The following is a 24,986-nucleotide window of genomic DNA, read 5'->3' as shown; positions in this document are numbered from 1 at the left end:
ATCCCATGAGGTGAAGCAAGGTGTGTGGATTCTACACAAAGGTCTCAATCAGACTAAGAGCCGCCTGATTACATTTAAGGGTGAGAAATGTTCCAACTACTGTCTGTTTGACTGGAATGACAAACTATCTTCCCTCAGACCCTTGCTGAAGAGTGATCATGAAGTGTGAATACTTCACCTTGTGAAGAGTTTGAGCTGGTCTATCCCAGGCTGATCTGCTTTGACTGCTGCTTACCCGCTGGTGATAGACTGCCCTCCCTGTCGTAACCGCACTGTCTGTAAGAGAGACCGAGCCTGCACCGAAAACCTGTACTCAAATAACCTGCCGCTCCCAGCAAACTGATTTCAAATCCATATCACCCTGAAAAAGCGAATCCTTGTTGTTCCTCGGTGCAAGATGAATTATATTCCTTTGGTTTTATATTCTGTAACACTGCTTTACTGTCAGTGAATAACCAATCAAATAAAATACAAATGCTGCAAACTCATTGTTAATGTTACTGTTTGTTAGTCTCCAATTTCCTGGAAATCTTTGGTTAAAGTAACAGGAAATGAGTGAAATTTATGACTCAAGGCTGTGATACTCTGTCACTGCAAAAACTATCTTTAAATAACCAGATACAGATGGGAGTCAAAGGTGAAGAATTACATCCGGGGACAGGATCCTCACTCTCTGAGCTGATGAAGCTCATTCCAGAGACACTGAGCCACAAGACTGGTCTCTGTAACATGATCCTCTTTCTAATTTGTTTTATCTGAACAACAATATTTAAACTAACTTCCTCCAGACCCAAGCAGAGGGATTTTTTCAAAGTGGTATTGGAATCTGTGGTGAGATTTATTAGAGGGTTTAAAACGAGAAAGGATTTGGGGGAAAGATTGGGTTTGTTAATTGAGAGAAGAGGTCATCAATTATAAACTTGTCATTGTGACGGAGGAGAGAAATGGGGAGTGTGGTCTACTCCACCCTGACTTCCAATAATAAGTCTAGGATTGCAGGAATTTTCTCACCCATGGGGAACATCTGACTAACTGCCTCTCCTCTCCCTCCCCCTCGCTCACAGGACTAAACTTCTCCATTGCTCCCACTGACCTGGCCCGGAATTCACATCTTCATCCAGTTTCTCGCCCATCTCCCACCTCCCTCAGCACCCACTGCCGCTGAGAACCCGCTGCCACTGAGAAGCCACTGAGCACCCACTGCTATTTAGCACTCACTGAGCACCCATTGTCACTGAGGGCCCACTGTCACTGAGCAGCTACTGTTACTCAGTACATCTTGCTGTCCCTTGACTGATTTTGGTAACACGTCTTGTCCTTTTAAACACAATCAACATTGAGCCAATGAGCATAACCACAAAAATAACCCCACTCAGGCCAAACGTAGAACAATACAACACAGGAACAGGCCATTCAGCCCATCATGTCATCCTGAACATGACACCAAATTGTATGAACTGCTTCTGTCTGCCTGTGGTCCATATCCCTCTGTACCTTGCATATCTAAAAGCTCATATCGTATCTGCCTCCTCCACCACCCCTGACAGCACATTCCAAACTGTCTGTGTGTAAAAAAAAATTGAACTTCCAACTCTCTCCTTACGTGTGTGCCCTCAAGTATTGGACATTCCAACTCCGGGAAAACATTACTGAACCTTCTGAGCTGCTTCCAATGTAATACATCCCTCCTTAAATCAACAGACCAAAACTGTGTGCAGCACTCTCAGTATGGGCTCAACAATATACCCTGTACACTTGTAGCAAAACTTCCCAACTTTCTACCCCCTTGAATTAAAGCTCCAAATCTCAGTTTGGCTTCCATTTCACTTGCTGCACCTTTGGGTTAACTTTTTTTGTGTTTCATGAAGGGGATACCCAGATGTCTCTGAACATCATTGTTCTGCAGTCTACCACCCAAATCCCCCCTCCTGACAAAACACCCCAACCACCCAAAATCTCCCTAACCCTAACTGCCTCCCCTCGCCTCCTGACAAAACACCCCAACCACCCAAAATATCCCTAACCCTAACTGCCTCCCCCACCTCCTGACAAAACACCCCAACCACCCAAAATCTCCCTAACCCTAACTGCCTTCCTCACCTCCTGACAAAACACCCCAACCACCCAAAATCTCCCTAACCCTAACTGCCTCCCCCACCTCGCCTGCTGCCTGATCATGACAACACCCCATATCGGACCACCTGATTAGCCCTTCAATTTGCAACTTCTCCAACATTACTGCTCCCCATCCCCCAAATTTCCTATCACCTCTTAAAATCCCAACTATACCAACAACCTCCCGGACCACCACATCAAACCCTGTCCCCGACTACCCACCACATCCCCAACCATCTGACTATCACCCACCCCGCGAGCATTAAACTATCTCTCACTCCATCTCCTTGATCACCTACCAATCTACCTGATTACCCCACTACCCCACCCACTCCCTGACCACCCCACTAATTCTCTCACAACCCCAACATCTGCCCATCCCCAGTGACACCCAATTACCCCGTTTGGCTTTCACACTTCTGTCAACCACCCTACTAACCCATAACGCCACCCGCCCCACACCCACCCACCATGACAACCAGACTCCACTTAACTACCCCAATCACTCCAGTAACCCTCCCCTCTCTGAACATACAACCACCCCCACTCCCCAATTACTTCCTAACCACCTCCAACAGGCACAATCTCCAGACCCTCCATTTAGAGAAATCACTCCCCTGACATATCCACCTCATTAGCCTTACACACTCACATTATCTCCTAATGGAGGCCTTTCAACTTCTTGGTTAGTGCCTTAAAAACAAACCTTCATGACCCCTAGAGATCACGCACTGCACTGAAGGGACCCCTGAGGCTGATTGTCTGCACATCTGTCACTTCTCTAGGGTACCTGAAAAGGATTTGAACGGCAAACTGATAGTGATTACCACTCCAAGGTAGATTTGGCTGCCTGTTTTCTGGTGATTGGCCAATATTTTATCTTGGCTAATATAGCACTGTAAGGTTTGATCTGTTGCAGTAAAATTTCAAGTGGCACTTTATGTAATGCCTCCTGGAAATCCAATTACACCACATCTACTGGTTCCCCTTTATTCATCCTGCTTATTACATACTCCTGAAAAGACTCCCTCCATTTTAAAGGCAGGGAAGGAATCCCAATTCTGCTTAATAACTGGATAAATAACAACAATCAATTTCAAACCTTTCACTCCAGGTCTTGTTGGGAATATCGCCACCTCTTCAAACTATCAAGTACTGATCCTCGACTCGTTCCCCAGAAAAAGAAACACAGATTGAAATTCAAACAGTGCACTGGGCAGAAAATGTGCATATCCACTGAGTTTCTCACTGGCCACTACCCACTGTAGCTCACGTCACCTATGGATTGTCACTGATGTGGAGATTGCTTGTGTTCTGAGTCTACAATCTGTGTTGTTATTTGTGAGACAGTGGCCCGAATTTCACATTTCCCCAGTGAGGGTCTTTAAGCAGAGGGACTGAGCATGAAATTGAAGGAATGGATTCCCTCTGGCTTCTCACCCATCCTGCCTCACATCAATTTTACTCCTTATCCTTTCTCCAAATTGTGATCAATTACTTGCCAATTTCGGGCATTTTCCCACCTAACCCTCAATGTTTGGACTGATGGCAGGATTAATAGTCCTAAAAACGAACAGGCTTAGATCTTAGGCGGGAAGGAGAGGTGGGCTTGGAGGCAGGGGGTGAAGTAGGGGAGGCCCCCATTTGGTCACACTCCAATAATGTTCCATAACTGCCGGACCTCCCGACCCAATCCAATCAGTCTCCCCAAAACTTCAATCAGCTATTTAACTCCTTCCCTCGATCCTCTTTGCCCTCCCTACCCCTACATGCCTAAACCCTACCTTGCCATATGGTCCCGGGACCAAGGTTCTTGTATGTTGCACTACTACCTCTTTTGTCCATTGTGGCTGTTGTGACTTCAGGGACCAGCCAGTTGGCCAGCAGAGCCCTAACGCAGTGAGGGGCAGAGGTCCTGCCTGCAGCGAGTTACTGCTCACTGAACAGTGAAATGGTTATGGAAAATATATAGTTTGATTTATTATTGTATCAGTAGACAGTGAAAGTATTGTTTCTTGCGTGTTATACAGCCAAAGCATTCTTTTACTTCACAGGACATTCGGTCCGCCTTGTTGACCAACAAGGGGCATACACGCAGTGGTTGTGCTCTTGGATGTTGCTTCGAGAGTTCACTAGTGCTTCACGTAGTTAGCGTAGGCTTAAACTGGACCATCTGACGGGCAACACGACAGCTCAGTGACTATCACTGTTTGCTGTGCAGGTACATGGATTTGGGCCAGTGTCTGCGGGTGTTTGCATATTCTCCCCGTGATTGCGTGGGTTTTCTCCAGGTGCTCCGGTTTCCTCCCACATCCCAAAAATGTGCTCTTAGGCCGAATGATGTAACAAATTGTCCATAAATTAGTCTTCCCTCAATCTTCCCCAAAAGGTGTAGACAAAGGTCATGGGTAGAGGAGGGCACTCAATTTTAAAATGGCGGCGCAGGCTCATTGGGCCAAAGGGCCTGCTTCCCGTGCTGTGTTGTTTGTTTTCTTTGTTCTCTTTGTTTATCATATTGTACATCGAGAAGGAAAGGAGAGAGAGTGCAGAATGATGTGTCACATTCATAACTAGGGTATAGAGAAAGTGAATTAGAGCATTGTTAGGGAGTTTAAAAGACTTCGAATAAAGATTTCGAAACATAGAACAAGAGTAAAAAATAGAATTCAAAGGTATGCTAGGCACAGCTTGCAAGAAGTCACCTTGCTCCAGTGCCATCTGGAATAGGGTTCACAATATGTCCATTATCTCTTCAACGGGAAGAAAAAGTCCACCACGAATGAGACATGACTGCAGGCTGTGGAATCATACAATCCCTACAGTGCAGAAGGTGGTCATTCAGCCCATCAAGTCTGCACAAACCCTCTGAAAGACCATCTTATCCTAGCCCACATCCCTGGTCCTATCTTCATACCTGCTTATTTACCATGACCCAAATGTATTAGGAAACAGGAACACCTGGAGGAAACCAACACAGACACAGGGAGAACATGCAAACTCCACACAGTCACCCAAGGCTTGAATCGAACTTGGGTCCCTGGTGCTGTGAGGCAGCAGTGCAAACTACTGTGCCGCTCAATGTTTGTTGCCCGTTGTCTGTTCTGGGCCTCTTTTGGAATCAGATTTAATAATTGTCAACTTACACTGTGGAGGAATACACACGGTAGCACAGTGGTTAGCACTGCTGCTTCATAGCTCCAGGGACCTGGGTTCGATTCCAGGCTCGGGTGACTGTCTGTGTAGAATTTACACATTCTCCTCGTGTCTGCCTGGGTTTCCTCCGGGTGCTCCGGTTTCCTCCGACAGTCCAAAGATGTGCGGGTTCGGTTGATTGGCTGTGCTGAAAATTGCCCCTTAGTGTCCTGGGATGTGTAGGTTAGAGGGATTAGAGGGTAAATGTGTAGGGATATGGGGACAGGGCCTGGGTGGGATTGTGTTCGGTACAGACTCGATGGGCCGAAGGGCCTCTTTCTGCACTGCAGGGTTCTGTGATTAAACATTCTCCTGGAACTCCAGGTTGCCACAGAAGCTGGCTTGAAAATAACTGGTCTAAATTGTAATCCATCTCTCTCTCTCTGTACCACTTGAAAAGGTTCTTAGTCTAGGAGATACAAAGTGAATTTATTCACTGAAATATCTGCACTTACTCTGTTCAGCCCGGCTCCAGACGGAACGCATTAAAACACTGCCACAAGAATCTTTCTGATTGATGTAAACACTGATTGTTATTGCTCACATGCTCTGCCGTCAGGCTTTCCCTTCCGCCTGAGTTTTGAGCCGCCGCTTCCGAGGTTTTGATTCCATTCCTGAGATTTGAATTTGTTTTCAGTTGGCGGTTGGCCCGCGCGGTGCACCCTGGGACACCCCAGCGCGCATGCGTTCTTCAGCAGTCCATTCAAAATCGAGAACTATTCTTTCCGTTTTGTTCTGTCAATTCTCCTCCCGGGGGTGGGGGGTGATGTCCGGCTCAGGATTTAATCTCCTTTCTTCATTTTTTTTCCCCTGGGTCAGAATTTAAAAACAAAATGCACATTTGGGGAAATGGGGCGTTCGCTCTGACGTCAGTCCAACGTGACGTTCCCTGTGACGTCACTCCAAGACGGCGGTTGGCCTGACGTCACTCCAAGACGGCGGTTGGCCTGACGTCACCAAGACGGCGGTTGGCCTGACGTCACTCCAAGACGGCGGTTGCCCTGACGTCACCAAGACGGCGGTTGGCCTGACGTCATTCCAAGACGGCGGCCGCTCCATGCAGGTATATCCACATTATCTAATTTCAGAATAATACTGACACAATTTTAACTTTGCTTGTGTTATTCTTCCGGTGAACTCCAGGATGATTAGAGTTAGATTGATATTCATCCTCTTTGCTCTATCTGTGTGTCTTTCTGAATATGAGTGTGCTTGTAAGATAGTCTGTGTTTCTTTGTTTCTGCCTGTGTCTGCTTGTTGATAGAGTGGGTCATGTCTGTGGCTGTTTGCCTGTGTGTGTTTGAGAGTGATTCTGTATTTGCCTGCATGTATCTCTGTGTGTCAGTGCGTGGTGAGAATGTGCACGTGTGTTGGTTTGTGTCTGTGTTGATTTATGTCTGCCTGTGTGCATGTGTGTCAGTGTCTGTGTGTCAGCTTGTGTCTGTAGGTGTTTGGGGATAACTGTCCAGGTGTGTGGTGTGTTTGTGTCTGTGGGGGAATGTCTATCGGTGTGGGTGGCGAGTGCAGGATGCAAATGTGTGCTTGTGTGTCTGTGTATTTGTGTGTGTGTTTGTGCAATTATGTGTTTCTTTCTGTGTCTTTGTGCCAGTATCTGTGTGAGATTGAGATTATAAAGCATTAACACGTTTCACCTTTGGGACAGAATCACATTAACTGACCTGTGCATTCTATATGTAAACAGTCCCAGAAATAATCACAGTATCATGTACCCTCTGTGTATTTATCTGGGCCTGTATTCTTTGGTGTTTAGAAGAGCGAGGGATGACCTTATTTAAATATAATCCTGATGGAGCTTGACCGGATAGACAGTGAGATGTTTTCACTCGTGGGAGAGTCTCAAACAAAGGAACACAATGACAAGAAAAAGGGCCAGTCATTTGCAACCGAACTGCGTAGAAATTTCTTTTCACAGAGAGTGGTGAATCTCTGAAATTCAGCAGTGGAGGCTGGATCATTAGAAGTTTTTGAAGTAGAGCTGGTTAAATATTTGGTAGATCGAGGAGTACAAATGACACAGAAAAGGGGCAGATGCAAGCATATATCAGCCATGTTCATATTGAATGGCGGGGCAGGCTTGAAGGACCTGGTGGCCTGTTCCTGCTTCTATGTCTTATGTTCTTGTCTGTGATGTGGAGGTGGCGGCTTTGGACAGGGATGGCACAGTAAGAAGTCTCACAACACCAGGTTAAAGTTCAACAGGTTTATTTGGAATCACGTGCTTTCAGAGCGCTGCTCCTTCCTCAGGTGAGTGCTGATCAGAGACTCACCTGATGAAAGAGCAGTGCCCCAAAAGCTCGCGATCCAAGTAAATCTGTTGGGCTTTAGGCTGGTGTTGTGAAACTTCTTACTGTTCTTGTCTGTATTAGGGAATGTTCCTCCTGTTTCACCAGAGTCAACATTGAAACTTTCCCTGGTTAATATGTGTGAACTATTGTTGAGGTTTATAACTGGCAGGGTAAATGTAACTTGTGGAACAGATGCTGCAGGATGGGAATTTTTTTTCGATCTTTTGGGAACAATGGGAATAAGGCTGTCAATACGTATAACATTCTGCTACGTAAATAATTGTGTTTTCAATGTTCAAAGAATTGGTCCGTGAAATTGCTACAATTATCTTGGACACGTTAAAAAGAAACATTCAGTAAGGTCCACTGTGTCACATTAACCACTGACAATGTCTGGCAGAGGAATTGCAGAGTTTCCCCACTCCCATTCTGAACGGGATTAGTGTCTGGTATCTGCACCAAATGTACACGTTCCAGTCTGAGATTATAGACAATATCTCCCATGGGGGATAACTGACAGAATTCGTGTACAGTGTCTAGTGATAAATGGAAGAATAAACTAGCCCAAGGTTCTGCTGCAAATTTCAATCCCTGATAATATTGTTCAATATTCGCACTTCAGCAATCGGTTCCCAGCTGCAGGCATGGGGGTTACTGAACTTCTCTGAGGCGAACAGACTGCATCACTTGCAGTAGCTGTGAGTCACCAGCAAACAGTAGCATTGTTTCACTTTAATCACAAGGTAGCGAAAGAAGTTTGAGGAGAGGCTTGGAGCCATTCACAGAGACACAGAGGAAGGCACGCTGTTACCAACCTGCCTTCTGCTGGATACTGTCAGAATCAAACACATACACTTTTCTGTCCCTGGAGCATATGCCTGCTGCTGCCTTTTGAAGGGAGGGGGAAGACTTTGCTGCTGAGAGCATTGACAACACATTGCTGCTTAAAAATGGTTTGCAGCAATCTTTCCTTAAAGATGCTATGGGACATTCTAAAGATCAGGATTAAACGGTCAGTGGTTGTGGTTAATATTGGCACCAACATAGTTAAAATGGATAAGGCTGTGCATGAAGAATATACTCCTTATCCTCCATATACATGAAAGATTGGGACACAAATTGAAACGTGGGACCTCAAATGTTAAAAAAAGTTCAAATGATGTTTGTTTATTCATATATTTTGAAAAATGCTACTTCAGTGTAACCAGAGTGATCAGTGCTGTTTGGGAATGCATCGAATCAGATTAGTACAGAGAGGTTGCCTGCCACACGAAGGGCAAGATCATTTCACATTGATAATGAATGACACATATGCTTTGGAAAATGCATTTATTGTTCGTTTTTTCGTTGATATGTTATTCAGGCATTGATCAGCGATGCAATGTATTTAATCAAATAACTTGATTTATCTTCATGAGTTGCATTATGTTTCATCATTCAACACTAAGTCACTGTTTAAAACTCACATGTGCTCCGAATTATAATTGGTGAAGTAACATTTAATGTTACATCAGAACTCGGGGAAAGCAAAAAGTCTGCAGGAAGGATTTAATTGGAGACAGAGTAAAAGCAGACCGAGAGGGTGTCACTCACAAGACAGATAGATCTGACGCTACTCGTGATGTGTTAGAGGGAGTAGATATTAGTCCAAATTGTACACATGCTGTAGAACATGTGACCCCAGTAATGAAGTATTACTGAGAGTGTCTGTCACTATGAATTTAAAGAAGAATGGCTCACTAGCTATCATTAAATAAATGGGTTCAGTTATAAAATCCAGCCTTATTTCACTGAATGAACCTTCACCTGCAATGAGCTGCAGCTGTTGGAAATGTAACAGGTTGACAAGAACACGTTGTTTTTGGGTGGGTGGTGTTGTGGGTTGTGAATATTTATGGGGACACTTTCGATTACTATCAGATTGTGGAAATGAAACGGGAAGAAGTTCAAAATACAGCTCAAGAACAGGCCCTTGGGCCCTCTAAGGCCATGCCAATCATGACACCCGAACCAAACTAAGGAAAACACCTCTTAGTCTGGATCTGTCTATTCCCTCCTGAATCACCCCTCACGCTACACAACATCAGCCGAGCTGGACACTGCCAAGTTGACACAACCACACAATTAATGCATCTCAAAATGTTTACACCAGATATCCACAGAGAGATAATTTGCAGAAAAGTATGAGCAAAGTTCGAGATATTCATTTTATTTTCCAACTCAGAGCTGATGAGGAAGTGAAGATTTACTGTGGGTCAAGAGGATGAGGAACTATCAACTCAAGCTATTTCAAATGGAGTGCTGGGAATGAGACAGAGGGAGATGGATTGTGTTGTGAAGTTAGTGTTTGTAAAATTTAAAAAAACATGTAAAAATGCAGAGAGTCTGATGAAAATAAAGACAGGTTTTTTTGCTGTGCTTAGAGAACTAAGGAGGCACAGATGTGCAGTACACAGAGAGCCTAGAGTGAAACATTGTGTTGCGACACTGGGCAGAAATGCTGCCAAGAACACAGGTTGTTTTTGAATTTTAACCAATCAATTTGAAATAGGCATTTGAATAGCAGCAGACTATCAGATTGAATTTGATGTTTTGAAAGCCTGTAAACCAATCCTATTGTGGGGGTTTTTGGAATGTCATCAAGGAAATAAAACCAGCTCCTAGCTCTAGAGAACTACCAGAAGACTGCCTGTCGGCATTTGCCACAATCACAGCTTGTGAGAGAGACACAGACAGCAACTGTCTCTAACAGCATACCAGCCACATGTATGTCTCAAAAGAAAGCTTCATCTCAATTGTAAAGATATCAATAGAAGACAGAAGAAAATCAGTAAAGGAAGAAGGTCTGAGAAGATGATAAACTTGATTGGAATTTGATTGACTAAAATTTTATTTCTTTTGGTTAATTAATATGTTGCATTTATCTAAACAGCATTCCATTAGAATAGTGCTTATTTGATATCTTTATTCGTTTAGTTAACCTGTTTACTATTAGTTAGAAAAATAAAATGTTACTTCTTGTTTTTCTGAAAGGAATCTCAGGAAGTTATTGATTTTACCACTAAAAGTTGCTGAAGGAGATATTACCCCTTCTCACATAGTCTTCAATGGTTTGTAAAGTTAGTTACTTCTCTTTGAGTGGTTGCATGTTAGTTCTCAGAGAGGAGGTCAACCTCCCCTTCACAACAATAGTCACCACAAGCTCAGATCATTATGTATGTGCCACAATGTCTTTCCCCACAGGACATTTAAAGGTTGGTGGAGTGGGAAAAGAGGGGAGAAATCGCTGAAGAAAGGATTGATGCCAAACTGGGAAAAATGATCTATTTGTAATAATTAACAGTTGACTTCTGCTTTAGCCTGTCCTGAAATAGAGGTGTATAAGATTATGAAGGGTATAGATTGAGTGAACAGTGGGAAGCTTTTTCCCTGGTTGGAGGCAAAGATCACGAGGGGTCACGGGCTCAAGGTGAGAGGGGCGAGGTATAACTCAGATGTCAGAGGGACATTTTTTTACACAGAGGGTGTTGGGGGCCTGGAATGCGCTGCCAAGTAGGGTGGTGGAGGCAGACAATGTAGGGTTGTTTAAGACTTATCTGGATAGTCACATGAGCAGACTGGAAATGGAGGGATACAAACGAATGTTCTAGTTGAAGATCAAGAGCCTCATGACGTTCCTGGGAATGAATAGATTCCTATCAGTCGTCCAACAAATTTCAAAGCTCACCTTGTCACTTACGTTGGAGCTATTGGGGATCTTCCATCACTGCCTGTATAGCCTGTTGTATGTCTATTTATGTTTATTGATGTCTCCTTTTACATCCACAGGTGATTCAGTCCACCCGTTGGTCACCAAGGGGCATCCACGCGGTGGGTCGTGTGAGGGTTGCTCTTGGATGGTGTTTCGAGAGTTGCCTAGTGCTTCACATCCATTAGTGTACGCTTACTCTAGACCAATTGACAGGCAACACGACAGCTCAGTGACTATCACTGTCTGCTGTACAGTTACAGGGACCCGTGCCGGATCTCCAGCTTGGATCAATGTCTGTGGGAGTTTGCACATTCTCCCCGTGCTTGCGTGGGTTTTCTCCGGGTGCTCCGGTTTCCTCCCACATCCCAAAAACGTGCTTTTTAGGCTGATTGGTGTCAATAAATTGTCCTTTAATTGGATCTCCCTTAATCTGGCGTACATACAATACCCCCAAATTTCCACCCCCTTTATTGTGGAGTTCCACTAGAGGTAGACAAAAACGTCTATGAGCGATATGAGACTCAAATAAGGCACTCACTGAGTGTGTTAAAATGGGCAGTATGGGCTGGTAGGGCCGAAGGGCCTGTCTCCTTTGCTGTGCTGTTCTTTGTTCTTTGTACAAGATGATCAGAGCCTTTTTCCTCGGATGGTGATGGCTAACACGAGGGGACATAGCTTTAAATTGAGGGGTGGTAATTATAGGATGGATGTCAGAGGTAGGTTCTTTACTCAGAGGGAAGTAAGGGCGTGGAATGCCCTGCCTGCAGCAGTTGTGGACTCGCCAACTTTAAGGGCATTCAAATGGTCAGTGGATAGGCATATGGATAATATTGGAATAGTTTAGGTTAGAGGGACATTAGATTGGTTCTACTGGTCAGTGCAACATCGAGGGCTGAAGGGCCTGTACTGCGCTGCAATGTTCTATGTCTCAGCAACACCGGACGTTGCCCTGGAAGCAGCTGTGGGGCGGTTGGAGGGGGTCGGGGTGGTGGGGTGGATGAGATGGTCGCACACCTCCTTGTGGAATGTACCTTTGCAAAGACGGTCTGTAGAGAGATTAGGTTTCTGCTGAGGTTCATCCCAAGCAGTTCTATGACACAGGACTTTAGGCTCAGTGGGCTGTTCCTAGGTGTGCACACTGAGACAAATACCAACTGCTGCTGCACTCTCACCAACTCGGTGACAAATGCCCTTTGGCCTGTCCGCAACTTGTTGACCAGCGCAGTACTCGTTCTCCACCGAGTATTGCAGACTGGTCCAGGATAAGGAGCTGAGCGTCACTCTCCAGCATGGGGCAGCTGCCATTAAGGCAAAATTGGGAAAGGCCACAGTGTAAGACTTTTCAGCCAATGTAGACTGAGGGGCTAGTAACCGGAAAGAAACCCTTGGGCTGCCTATAATGTCTAACTTTGTGTAATTCTATTAAAGCACCACAAAGTGTAATTGGACCAATGGACAAAGTTTCATAAGAAGGGAGGGAGGCAGCAGACAGGAAATTATCGGTGGGTTAGCCTGACTTCGGTCACTGGCAAGATTCTGGTGTCCATAATTAAAGATGAGACTGCAGGTTCACTTGGAAGAGCGTGATAAGGTACGGCTGAGTCAGCACGGTTTCGTCAAGGGGAAGCCACGTCTGACAAATCTGTCAGAGTCCTTTGAGGAGAACCAGTGGGAATGATTTATTTAGATTTCCAGAGGCCTTTGACAAGGGATCGTATAGGAGACTGTTCAATAAGTTAAGTGCCCATGTGTTAAAAGGAAGATCCTGACATGGATAGAGGATTGGCCGACTGACAGAAGGCAAAGAATAGGGATAAAGGGATCTTTTTCAGGATGGCAGCTGGTGACTAGTGGTGTGCCTCCGGGGTCAGTGCTGGGAACACAACTCTTTACAATATACATTAACAATTTGGAGGAAGGAACAAAAGGCACTGTTGCTAAGTTTGCAGATGGTACAAAGACATGTAGAGGGACAGGGAGTATTGAGAAAGCAGGAGGCCGCAGAAGGAATTGGACAGTTGAGAAGAGCGGGCAAAGAAATGGCAGATGGAATACAATGTGGAAAAGTGTGAGGTTATGCGCTTTGGAAGGAGAAATAGAGGCACAGACCATTTTCTAATTGGGAAAATGCTTAGGAAATCAGAAACACAAAGTGACTTGGGATCATTGTTCAAGATTCTCTTAAGGTTAACGTGCAGGTTCAGTCGGCAGTTAGGAAGGCAAATGCAATGTTAACAGGAAGCTTGCCAGACAGCACTCCGTAGCAAAGCAACTGTTCTTCAGTTCGATTGCAATCTTCTCTGGTCAGCTACTGACAGTATTGTCACTTGGGAGCACAATTTCCTGGGCTTTTTATACCTTTTTGAGGACAATGAATTAGAGGCAATAAACGTTGGCCTGGCCAGTGACGCCCACACCCGCGAAATGAATAAAAGAAACACAGTGTGGAAGGGCTGGTGATTGGGATCATTCCGAGCACTGAGGCGAAGTTGGCATCTTCCAATCGGGGGACTGTCCGATCCTGTGGAGGGTCACACCAGTGACATGTCTGAGCCCAAGAAGGGGGGAAACAAGAAACCCCTCATTTCAGAATTTAAATGATGAATTCATTTGTTCATGGCATGTGGGCGTTGCCGATCCATAATTGCTCTTTATCCAATGTGGATGTGGCGTTGTTGGCAGGCCCAGCATTCATTGCCCATCCTGAATTGCCAGTCGGATGGCAGTGGTGGGATCCTTTTTTGAACCAGAGAGGTAGATAGTACCCACAGTTCTGTTTGGAATTCCGGGATTGTGGTTTAATCGGCCATTTCAGAAGGAAGTTTAAGACTCAGCCAGATTGCTATGGATCGTGAATCTCTTTTAGGCCAGACCATGTATGGACGTGTACTGAAAGAGCAGGGAAGGACAGGTACTTAGAGGACATTAGCTTTTCACAATGATTGACAACGGATTCATTCGGCTTTTTAATTCCAGATTTCAAATTTCACCGGAGAGATTCGAAGTCAGCGTTCTCCTGATTATTCACCCAGTGACAATGCCACAAAACATAGATAAAGGGGCACAATAAAGTGGATGAACTTTATTAGACTTCCTGAAAGTATTTGTAAATTTGCCCCATCAAATGTCATTGTGGAAAATTAAAGTTCATGGTGCAGAGAGTAACATTTGGACTGGGATTGAACATTGACAAGCTTACAGGAAGCTGAGAGTTTGCATTATTGTGTATTTTTTGGTTGGCAGGATATAACAAGGGATGTGCCACAGAGATCAATGCTGTGGCCCCGAACGTCTACAATTTATATAAATGGAAAAATCTCCACCTGTCTGGATGAGTGCAGCTCCAACAACATTCAAGAAGCTCGATTCCATCAAAACAAAGCAGTTCACCTCATTGCTACCCGATCCACAAACATTCATCCCTCCACCACCGGTGCACAATAAGGACCTCGTGTGCCACTTACAAGATGGATTGCAGGAACCCACTGAGACTTCTTAGATAGCACTTTCCAAACCCACGACTACTAACATCTAAAGGACAGGAGTAGCAGATACAGTGGAATACCACCACGGGCAACTTCCCCTCCCAAGTGTCTCACCGTCCTGACTTGTAAATATATCACTGTTCCTTCACTATCATTAGGTCAAAACAACTGGAACACCCCCTCTAACAGCACTGTGAGTGGATCTTGGGACTGCAGAGGTTCAAGAAAGCGGCTCACCGCCACTTCCTGAATGGCAAATAAGAATGGACATTAAATTCAGGCCTTGCCAGCAATGCGACATTTAGTAAATTAATAAAAATAAACGAGTTGAATGAAGAGACCGACGGCGTGGTCACCAAAGTATTCATGATACAAGGATAAGTAAGACAGTAAATTGTGAAGAGGACCTGAGGAGGAGACAAAGGCAGAGAAATAAGTTAAATTAGTTTGCAATAATATGGCAATTGGATTAGCGTTTGGTGAAATGTGAAACCATCCATTTTGGCAGGAAGAATAAAAAAGCATAGGATTCAAATGATGAGAGATTGCAAACTGTATGGTGCAGAAGGATCTCATTATCAGAGTTCTTGAATCATAAAAGATTACTAAACAGGCGCATCACCTTCTTACAAAAGCGACTAGTCAAGTTGTAATGCATCAGTAGCACAGGGCATTTGTGAGATTCTATTTGGAGTACAGTGTGAGGTATTGGCCTCCTTATTTCAGGAAAAGTATAAATATGTTAGAATCAGTTGAGAGAATGTTTACCAGACTAATAGCAGGAATGGCTCTATTGTCTTATGAGGTAAGGTTTGAGAGGAGATGTTTGCGTCCATGCGATCAACAAGCGCCTTAAGTTAAGTTTAAGTCTATTTAAATTTGTTTTTTAGTGTCACAAGTAGGCTGACAGTAACACCGCAACGTAGTTACTCTGAAAATCCACTGTTCGGCTTCACTGAGGGGAACTTACCGTAGTCAATGCACTTTACCGACTTGATTCAAATGATTAAAACTCTGATGGGGTATTGAAGGAGAGGGTGGGCTATCCTTCTCAGGAATGTTGAATTACGGATCACTGTTGAAACAGAACGGGGTCTCTCTTTTCAGGCAGAAATGATATGGATGTTGAAGCATAAGTGAGAGCAGGGTAGGAAAGGAGGACGTAGCGGGCAAGAGAGAACGTTATGGTCACATGAAGTATGGGAGGCTGGGAGAGAGGGCAAAAGGCCAGTGTAGTGGGTGCACAGTGGCTGGGAGGCGGAGGGTGTGAGAGAGAGATAGCAGGAGGGTACGAGAAAATTGAGAGAGTGCGAGAGAGAGTGAGAGGGTTAGCGAAAGCTGGATAGGATGGAAAAATGTGGGGGTGGGGGTTCAGTGGGAAAGAGAATAGGTAAGAGGAGAGAATGTGCAACATGGAATGGGTGAAAACGTGTGAAGGGCGGAGGAGAAAGTTCAGGAAAGAGGAATAAGAGCAGAAGTGCAAGTGAGTGGGAAAGGTACAGCAGAATGATAATGGAAAGAAAAGGAGAGAACATAGAACATTACAGCGCAGAACAGGCCCTTCGGCCCACGATGTTGCGCCGACCAATTAAAAAGCAATGACCTTCTAACCTAAACCAATCCCTTTCCATCCATAAACCTATCCACGGATCTCTTAAACGCCCCCAAACTAGGCACATCTACAACTGCAGCAGGCAGGGCATTCCAATCCCTTACCACCCTCTGGGTAAAGAACCTACCTCTGACATCCGTCCTATAACTACCACCCCTTAATTTAAAGCTATGCCCCCTCGTGCTAGCTTTCTCCATCTGAGGAAAAAGACTATCACTGTCCACCCTATCTAAACCTCTAATCATCTTATATGTTTCAATAAGGTCTCCCCTTAGCCACCCTCTTTCTAACGAAAACAACCTCAAATCCCTCAGTCTCTCCTCATAGGACCTCCCTCCATACCAGGCAATATCCTCGTAAACCTCCTCTGCACCCTCTCCAAAGCCTCCACATCCTTCCTATAATGTGGGGACCAGAACTGCACACAATACTCCAAGTGCGGCCGCACCAGAGTTTTGTACAGTTGCAACATGACGCTGTGGCTCCTAAATTCAATCCCCCTACCAATAAACGCCAAGACACCGTATGCCTTCCTAACAACCTTATCCACTTGATTCCCAACTTTCAGGGATCTATGTACACATACACCGAGATCTCTCTGTTCATCCACACTATTCAGAGTCCTACCGTTAGCCCTATACTCTACACATCTGTTATTCCTGCCAAAGTGTATTACCTCACACTTTTCTGCATTAAACTCCATCCGCCACCTCTCGGCCCAGCTCTGCATCTTCTCCAAGTCTCTCTGTAAACTATGACACCCTTCCTCACTATCTACCACACCTCCAACTTTGGTGTCATCAGCAAATTTACTAATCCACCCAACTATGCCCTCATCCAGATCATTTATAAAAATTACAAACAGCAGTGGCCCCAAAACAGATCCCTGAGGCACACCGCTAGTAACTGAACTCCATGACGAATACTTACCATCAGCCACCACCCTCTGTCTCCTATCTGCTAGCCAATTCCTGATCCAGTTACCTAAATCACCCCCAATCCCATACACCATGGAAGGCTTCTGCATTTTCTGCAGAAGCCTTCCATGGTGAACCTTATCAAACGCCTTACTAAAGTCCATATATACCACGTCAACTGCCTTACCCCCATCCACCTCTTTGGTCACTTTCTCAAAAAACTCTAAGGTTAGGAAGGCACGACCTACCCTCCACAAAACCATGCTGACTATCTCCAATCAATTCATTACTCTCTAAATAACTATAAATCCTATCCCTAATAATTTTTTCTAAAACCTTGCCCACAACAGAAGTAAGACTCACCGGTCTATAATTCCCGGGGAAGTCTCTGTTCCCCTTCTTAAACAATGGGACAACATTCGCTATCCTCCAATCTTCTGGCACTATACCTGTGGCCAACGACGACCTGAAGATTAGAGCCAGAGGCTCTGCAATCGCCTCTCTTGCCTCCCAGAGAATCCTAGGGTAAATCCCGTCCGGCCCAGGGGACTTATCTATTTTCAAACCCTCAAGAATATCTAGCACATCCTCCCTATCAACTGCAATACTGTCCAGTTTACAACCCTGCAACCCAGTGTTCTCCACAGCTACATTTATGTCCCCCTGCGTGAATACCGAAGAGAAATATTGGTTCAATGCCTCTCCAGTCTCTTCCGGTTCCACACATAACCTCCCACTGCTGTCTCTAACTGGCCCTAATCTTTCCCTAACCAATCTTCTGTTCTTAACATATCTATAGAACGCCTTAGGATTCTCCTTAACCCTATCAGCCAAAGTCTTCTCATGTCCTCTTTTAGCCCTTCTTAACTCACTCTTTAACTCCCTCCTAAAGGGGGTGTGAGGAGGCAGAATAGACAATGGAAGTGGGAGAGTCTGAAGGGGAGTTTGACAGCTAGTGGGACAGAATTTAGATCTTGCAGGAGTGAAGATGGAGACAGAAGCTGCATTGCAGAGAGATGGAGACAGTGTAATGGAAAGGGGGATGGAGAGGTTATGGGAAAGGCAGCAGTAAAAAGGAGAGGAAATGGTAAAAAGGAAGAGAGAATGGGAGGGGAAGTGATAGAGTGTGGAGAAAATCAGGGAGAAAAAGTGCGGATAAAGGATGGAGAGAGAAAATGGAATTCAGTCGGTGAGAGCATGAATCGATGCTAATGAGCCGCCTTCTTCCTTTTCGTAAAGGTTTTCCATGCTGTTAAATCATCAAGTCCAATGGTTCAGACAGTTTGAAAAGACAGGGATAAGGTAGGAATGTCAGTTGCCTGGGTGGGGTGTTTGCAAAGGATGGGCACTGGAGGAATTTCCACCGTCATTGGGCAGGGATACTGTGTCATTTGGCAGTTCAGCTGGGGAGTTGTTTGTCAGAGTATTCGGTGGTGATTGGTGTGGGGTTTGATGGACAATATTTTTAAAACTCAGTCGGTTGGTGCTCGCTCCCCTCTCTCTGCTCTCGGCCATTGGATCGTCTACAATGGCTGTCGTGCTTTAGCTATGGTACAGTGGCATTTTCACTGAGTTAGTAATGCTGAGACCCAGAGGAATAACCAGGTTCAAATCCCACCAAGGCAGATGGTGAAATTTAAAATCAATAAAACATTGAAATGAAATCACCAGTGATAACGATGAAACCAGCATTGATTATTGCAGAAATAATGTTCTACAAGTAAGGAGTTTCGCCCTCCTTACCTGGTCTGACCTACATGTGACTCGAGGGCAGTTAGCGTCGGGCAATAAAATGAATGAATTTCATCCATTTCTGGAGATGATCAGCGTGGGAAATCACCGAGCAACATGGGTGATAATTGCAGTCTTGGTACTGAGCGGTCTGCTGGGTGATTTGGGAATTAGTCAATCGTTAGTTGGTTCTACCACTGTTGTTGTTTCTGGAAAGCGTAGATTCTGATCCCGTGAGTGCATTGCTGGAGACGTAAAGAACGAAGCTTTAAAGTTGGATATTGCTGCAAATCTGATCCTGGGATGGGCTCAATGTTTAGGACAATCTGAATCTGGGAAGGTTCAATCCCTGAGTGACCAAACCTGGGGATGATCTGAACATGGAATTGTGGTAGACTGGGGAGGGTGTACTCCGTACAAGGGTTTAAACTTGGTGAAAGTCTCAATCTGATGCTGGGGAGGGTCCATACTTGGGGAGGCTTAATCAGATTTAGTCAAATACATCCATCCTTTTAATTCAGATTGCCAGCACATTCTATGGGAAAGGTTCCCTGTCTGCCCTCTGAACTGCTTCAATTAAAGCTTCAGTGGATGGATGGATGGAGGTGACTTCATACCGGTGTTCCGACTTTTCATTAGATTTTCAACAGTTACCTGCCTCAAACCTTTTCCTTCTTGCTGCTCCAGTCTGGTTACTAATACCTGCAGCAGACACAGATAATGTTTGATTCATAACTGCCAGTCTCGTTTCCCTTCTCTCTCTGTTCCAGTTAATGTATTGGCGATTGGGATCCTGACTCGTGGGAAGTGCGGCCTCTCCACCTGCACCACGCGTTACCTGGTTGTCATGGCAATAGCGGATCTCCTCGTCTTGGTCACTGACGTTCTATTGAAGAACATCAACGTTTATTTTTTCCCAATATCTTTCCTGTACATCACACCTGTCTGTAGTTTCGTAACTGTGCTGCGCCGGGCATCAACAGACTGCTCTGTCTGGTTTACTGTCGCGTTCACCTTTGATAGATTTGTTGCCATTTGTTTCCAGAAGCTGAGAACAAATTATTGCACCAAGAAAACAGCATCAACAGTTCCAGCAACAACCTGCTTTCTGCTCTGTTCAAAAAACATCCCTTTCTATTTTGTATATCAACCTGGAATGATAATTGATAATGTACCGTTGTGTTGTCCCACAAAGTTAAGCTATTATACTGACTCTCATGGGTAGGATTTGATTGGTTCAATACAGTTTTAACACCTTTGCTTCCATTTGCATTAATTCTGTTGCTCAATGCTCTGACAGTCAGACACATTTTAGTGGCCAGTCGAGTCCGTAAAGTACTGAAGGGTCAGAGCAATGGAGAGAATCACAGTGACCCAGAGATGGAGAGCAGAAGGAAGTCTATGATTTTACTCTTCACCATATCTGGCAGCTTCGTATTTCCGTGGTTGTTAACTGTAATAGATTGTTTATATTATACCATTCGAAGAGCAGACCTATTTTACAATGACTCTGAATATATATTTCCACAAGTAGGGGTGTTGCTGTGGAATTTGAGCTGCTGCACAAACACATTTATTTATGGTGTAACTCAGTCCAAATTCAGAGAACAGATCAAGAATGTGGTGAAATATCGATTTATATCAATTATTCAGCTAATAAATAAAAAATACAGCTGACAGTGCCCGAGAGGCAGCTTCCCTAATCTTGTCCAGTCAATAGATGGAATATTGATCACCAGGCCTTCAGTACCAACATGAAATAAAAGCATACCATTGGATAAGAGGAAGATGTAGGACATGTTTGAAAGGAGGGAAGAGCAGCGTTAGAGCACCACCTGACTGGATGCACAGTGGCAGTCACTCATTCGTGTCCACCGTTTCAACTCTCGGATCATCTCTCACACTCAAGGAGTGACGATTTTGCTTTCTTTCTATTTTGAGAAAACGGGGAATTCTGCAGATGCAAAAAAAACCCTTGTTACTAGAATTTCCCTAGGCTATTTCCCCGGTTTGAAATGGTCGCTACGAGAGGACACAGATTTAAGGTGCGGGGAGGAAAGTACAGAAGTGATGTTAGGGGTAGGTTTTTCACTCAGAGGGTGGTGAGTGAATGGAATCAGCTGCCGTCAGTGGTGGTGGAGGCGAACTCACTGGGGTCTTTTAAAAGACTTCTGGATGAGTATATGGGGTTTAATGGGATTGGGGGTTATAGATAGGTCTATAGATTGGTAGGTGTTGATGTGTCGGCGCAACTCGTGGGCCGAAGGGCCTGTTTGTGCTGTAGTGTTCTATGTTCTATGTTCTAATTTCTTCTCATCGTTTTCTGCAGGACGTTATGTTGTTTCCATCTCCTATCAATGACCCCGCCCATACATTGCCATTTCCTTCTCTCTCACACACACATATCTCTTTATAATATTCTCTATGTCTCTCTTTTCCCCCTGCCTCCCTCTCTGTATTGATAAATATACATCTGCAAAAAGGAGCTGAGGGGCTCATCCTGGAAGGGAAGCCGTGCCTGGGACACGTTCACCTGACAGCTCAGTGAGTGCTCGGTGACAATGGGTGCTCAGTGGATGGTCAGATACAGGCTGAACAGGGCAAGAAGCGGGTCTCATTGTCCAGACCAACTCAGGGAGTGCATGAAGGGGAGATGACAGCAAAACCTGCCTTTCTCCCTGATGGTCTAATGGTTAGGATAGGGCACTCTCACCGCTGTGGCCCGGATTTGATTCCTGGTCAGGGAATGAACATTTATGGGGTGGCACAGTGGTTAGCGCTGCTGCCTTACAGTGCCAGGGAGCGGGTTCAATTCCCAGTTTGGACTACTGTCTGTGAGCAGCTTGCACATTCTCAGCGTGCCTGCGTGGGTTTCCTCCGGGTGCTCTGATGTACTCGCACAGTTGAAAGATGTGTGGGTTGGGTGGGTTCACCATGCTAAATTGCCCTTTAGTGTCAGGGGGAATAGCTAGTGTAAATGCATGGGTTTGTGGGGATAGTGCTCGGGTGGGATTGTGGTTGGTGCAGACTCGATGGGCCGAATAGTATCTTGCTGCACTGTAACAAAGATTTCCAGGAAATCGGAGACTAAACAAGCAGAGACATTTTCAACTCATTGGCATTTTATTTGATTGGTTATTTCATGACAGAGCAAAACAGCGTTACAGAACAAAGTAATATAATTCACCTTGCACGAGGAACAACAAGCATTTGCTTTTTCAGGGTTACATGGATTTGACATCAGTTTGCTGGGAGTGACTGGTTATTTGAGTTGAGATTTTTGGTGCAGGCTCTCTCTCTGTCTCTGTCTCTCTCTGTCTCTGTCTCTCTCTCTCTCTGTCTCTCTCTCTCTGTCTCTCTCTCTCTCTCTCTCTCTCTGTCTCTCTCTCTCTGTCTCTCTCTCTCTGTCTCTCTCTCTCTGTCTCTCTCTCTCTCTCTCTGTCTCTATGTCTCTCTCTTACAGACTGTGTGGTTATAACAGAAGGACAGTCTATCACTGGAGAGTGGCCAGCAGTCAAAGCAGATCAGCCTGGGATAGACCAGCCCAAACTCTTCACAAGTTGCACTGTCTCAATCACTGCCTTTGGAATGAATTCTGGAGTTGCCCCAGAACGTGGACACAATGATATATGGCCCAGAATGGTTCTCCCACCCTAGCCCTGCAGGCCCGAGCTCAGGCAGCTGATCCGAGGTGAAAGAAAAATTCCGCAGATGCTGGAATCTGAAACAAAATTCTGGAAAATCTCAGTCTGACAGCATTTGTGGTGAGAGAATCGAGCCGATGTTTCACGTCTGGATGATCCTTTGGCAGAGTTGAAGAAAAATAAAATAGGACAAGATTTATACTGTTAGGGTGAGGAATGGGGGAGGGGTGGGGGGTAGGGGGTGGGTTAATTGTCAAGGATATAGGGAAAAACGCAAAGGGGATGCAAGTGGTAGTTACCATGGTTAGAAAGGGTGCCAATACCAGAAGCGAGTTCATAGATTGGCAAAGGACAACTTGAGACATGTAACAGATTGGGAGGGGGGTGGTGCGGGGGTTGTTTGGTTGTGCGGGGGGTGGAATAAGTTGCAAAGCGATATTTTAAAAAATGGTAAAATGAAATGAAAATTTAAATCTACAGAAATAAACTAATAAAAATAAGAAATGAAATGAAATAAAATAAATGGAAGTTGGATGAAGATGGTGGAGAAAGTTCAGGCTCTGCAGTTATTTAACTCAATGTTGAGCCCCGAAGGCTATAAAATGCGGAAAGGGCAGATGAGATGCTGTTCCTCCAGTTCACATTGGGGAGACTGGAAAATTGTTTGGTTGTGGGGAAGTTGTGGGGGTTACAGATAGTGTGACATGAACCCAAGTTCCCGGTTGAGGCCGTTCTCACGTGTGCGGAACTTGCCTGGACTTGCAAAATCTCACTAACTTTCCTGTCTGGAAACAATACACATCTCTTTAACCTGCGCTTAATGCTCTCTCCACTCACATTGTCTGAACCTTTAAGAATTGATTAGCTGTAAAGACTCACATTCCAATCATTATGCATGTAAATTGAGTTTATGTCTTTGTGCCCTGTTTGTGATCAGAACTCCCAGCCACCTGACGAAGGGACAGCCTCTTCCGAAAGCTTGCGGGATTTGCTACAAATAAATGTGTTGGACCTTAAGCTGGTGTTGTGGGATTTCTCTCTGTTTCACTCTCAGATGGTCAGTACTGAAATAGAGCTGCTGTGTCTGAGGGTCACTACCGAGGTAGCACTGCACTGTCGTATTGCCAGTAGTGAGAGATTGCTGAATTGTCTGAGGTTCAGTACTGAGGGAGTGCTGCACTGTCAGAGGGTCATTACTGAGGGAGCGCTGCACTGTCAGAGGGTCGGAACTGAGGGAGCGCCGCACTGTCAGAGGGTCAGTGCTGAGAGAGTGCTGCAATGTCAGAGGGTCAGTGCTGAGGGAGTGCTGCACAGTCAGAGGGTCAGTGCTGAGGGAGTGCTGCACTGTCAGAGGGTCAGTGCTGAGGGAGTGCTGCACTGTCAGAGGGACAGTGCTAAGGGAGTGCTGCACAGTCAGAGGGTCAGAACTGAGGGAGTGCTGCACTGTCAGAGGGTCAGTGCTGAGGGAGTGCTGCACTGTCAGAGGGACAGTGCTAAGGGAGTGCTGCACAGTCAGAGGGTCAGAACTGAGGGAGTGCCGCACTGTCAGAGGGTCAGTGCCGCGAGAGTGCCGCACTGTCAGAGGGTCAGTGTTGAGGGAGCTCTGCACTATTGGAATATCAGTACTGAGGAAGTCAGAGGGATTCCAATGCTGGAATACAATGCAGAGGGATACAAGGACAGGTATCTAGATGGATTGAAAACTGGCTAGGCGACAGGAGACAGAGAGTAGTAGTGGAAGGGTCCTTTTCTGGCTGGAGGTCTGTCACCAGTGGTGTGCCGCAGGGCTCAGTACTGGGACCTCTTTTTGTAATATATATAAACGACTTGGAAGAGAGCGTACGTGGTGTGATCAGCAAGTTTGCAGATGACACCAAGATGGCAGGATTGGTGGATACTGAGGAAAATTGTCAGGTGACACAGCAGGATATAGATAGGTTGGTGTACTGGGCAGATAGATGGCAGATGGAATTTAATCCTGATAAATGCAAGGTGATGCATTTTGGAAGGAATAGTGAAGGAAGGAGTTACATGATAAAAGGTAGACCAATTAAGAGTATAGAAATGCAGAGGGACCTGGGAGTGCAAGTGCACAAGTCTCTGAAGAAGTCAACACAGGTGGAGAAGGTTGCAAAGAAAGCTTATGGAATGCTAGCCTTTATAGGAAGGCGTAAAGAGTACAACAGCTGTTGTCTAATGCTTCAGTTGTACAGAACGTTGGTTAGACCGCATT

Source organism: Carcharhinus amblyrhynchos, unplaced genomic scaffold, assembly GCF_965287045.1.
Source record: "Carcharhinus amblyrhynchos unplaced genomic scaffold, sCarAmb.v2.hapA chromosome_161, whole genome shotgun sequence".
NCBI lineage: Eukaryota > Metazoa > Chordata > Chondrichthyes > Carcharhiniformes > Carcharhinidae > Carcharhinus > Carcharhinus amblyrhynchos.
Note: the sequence above shows the minus strand (reverse complement) of the source record.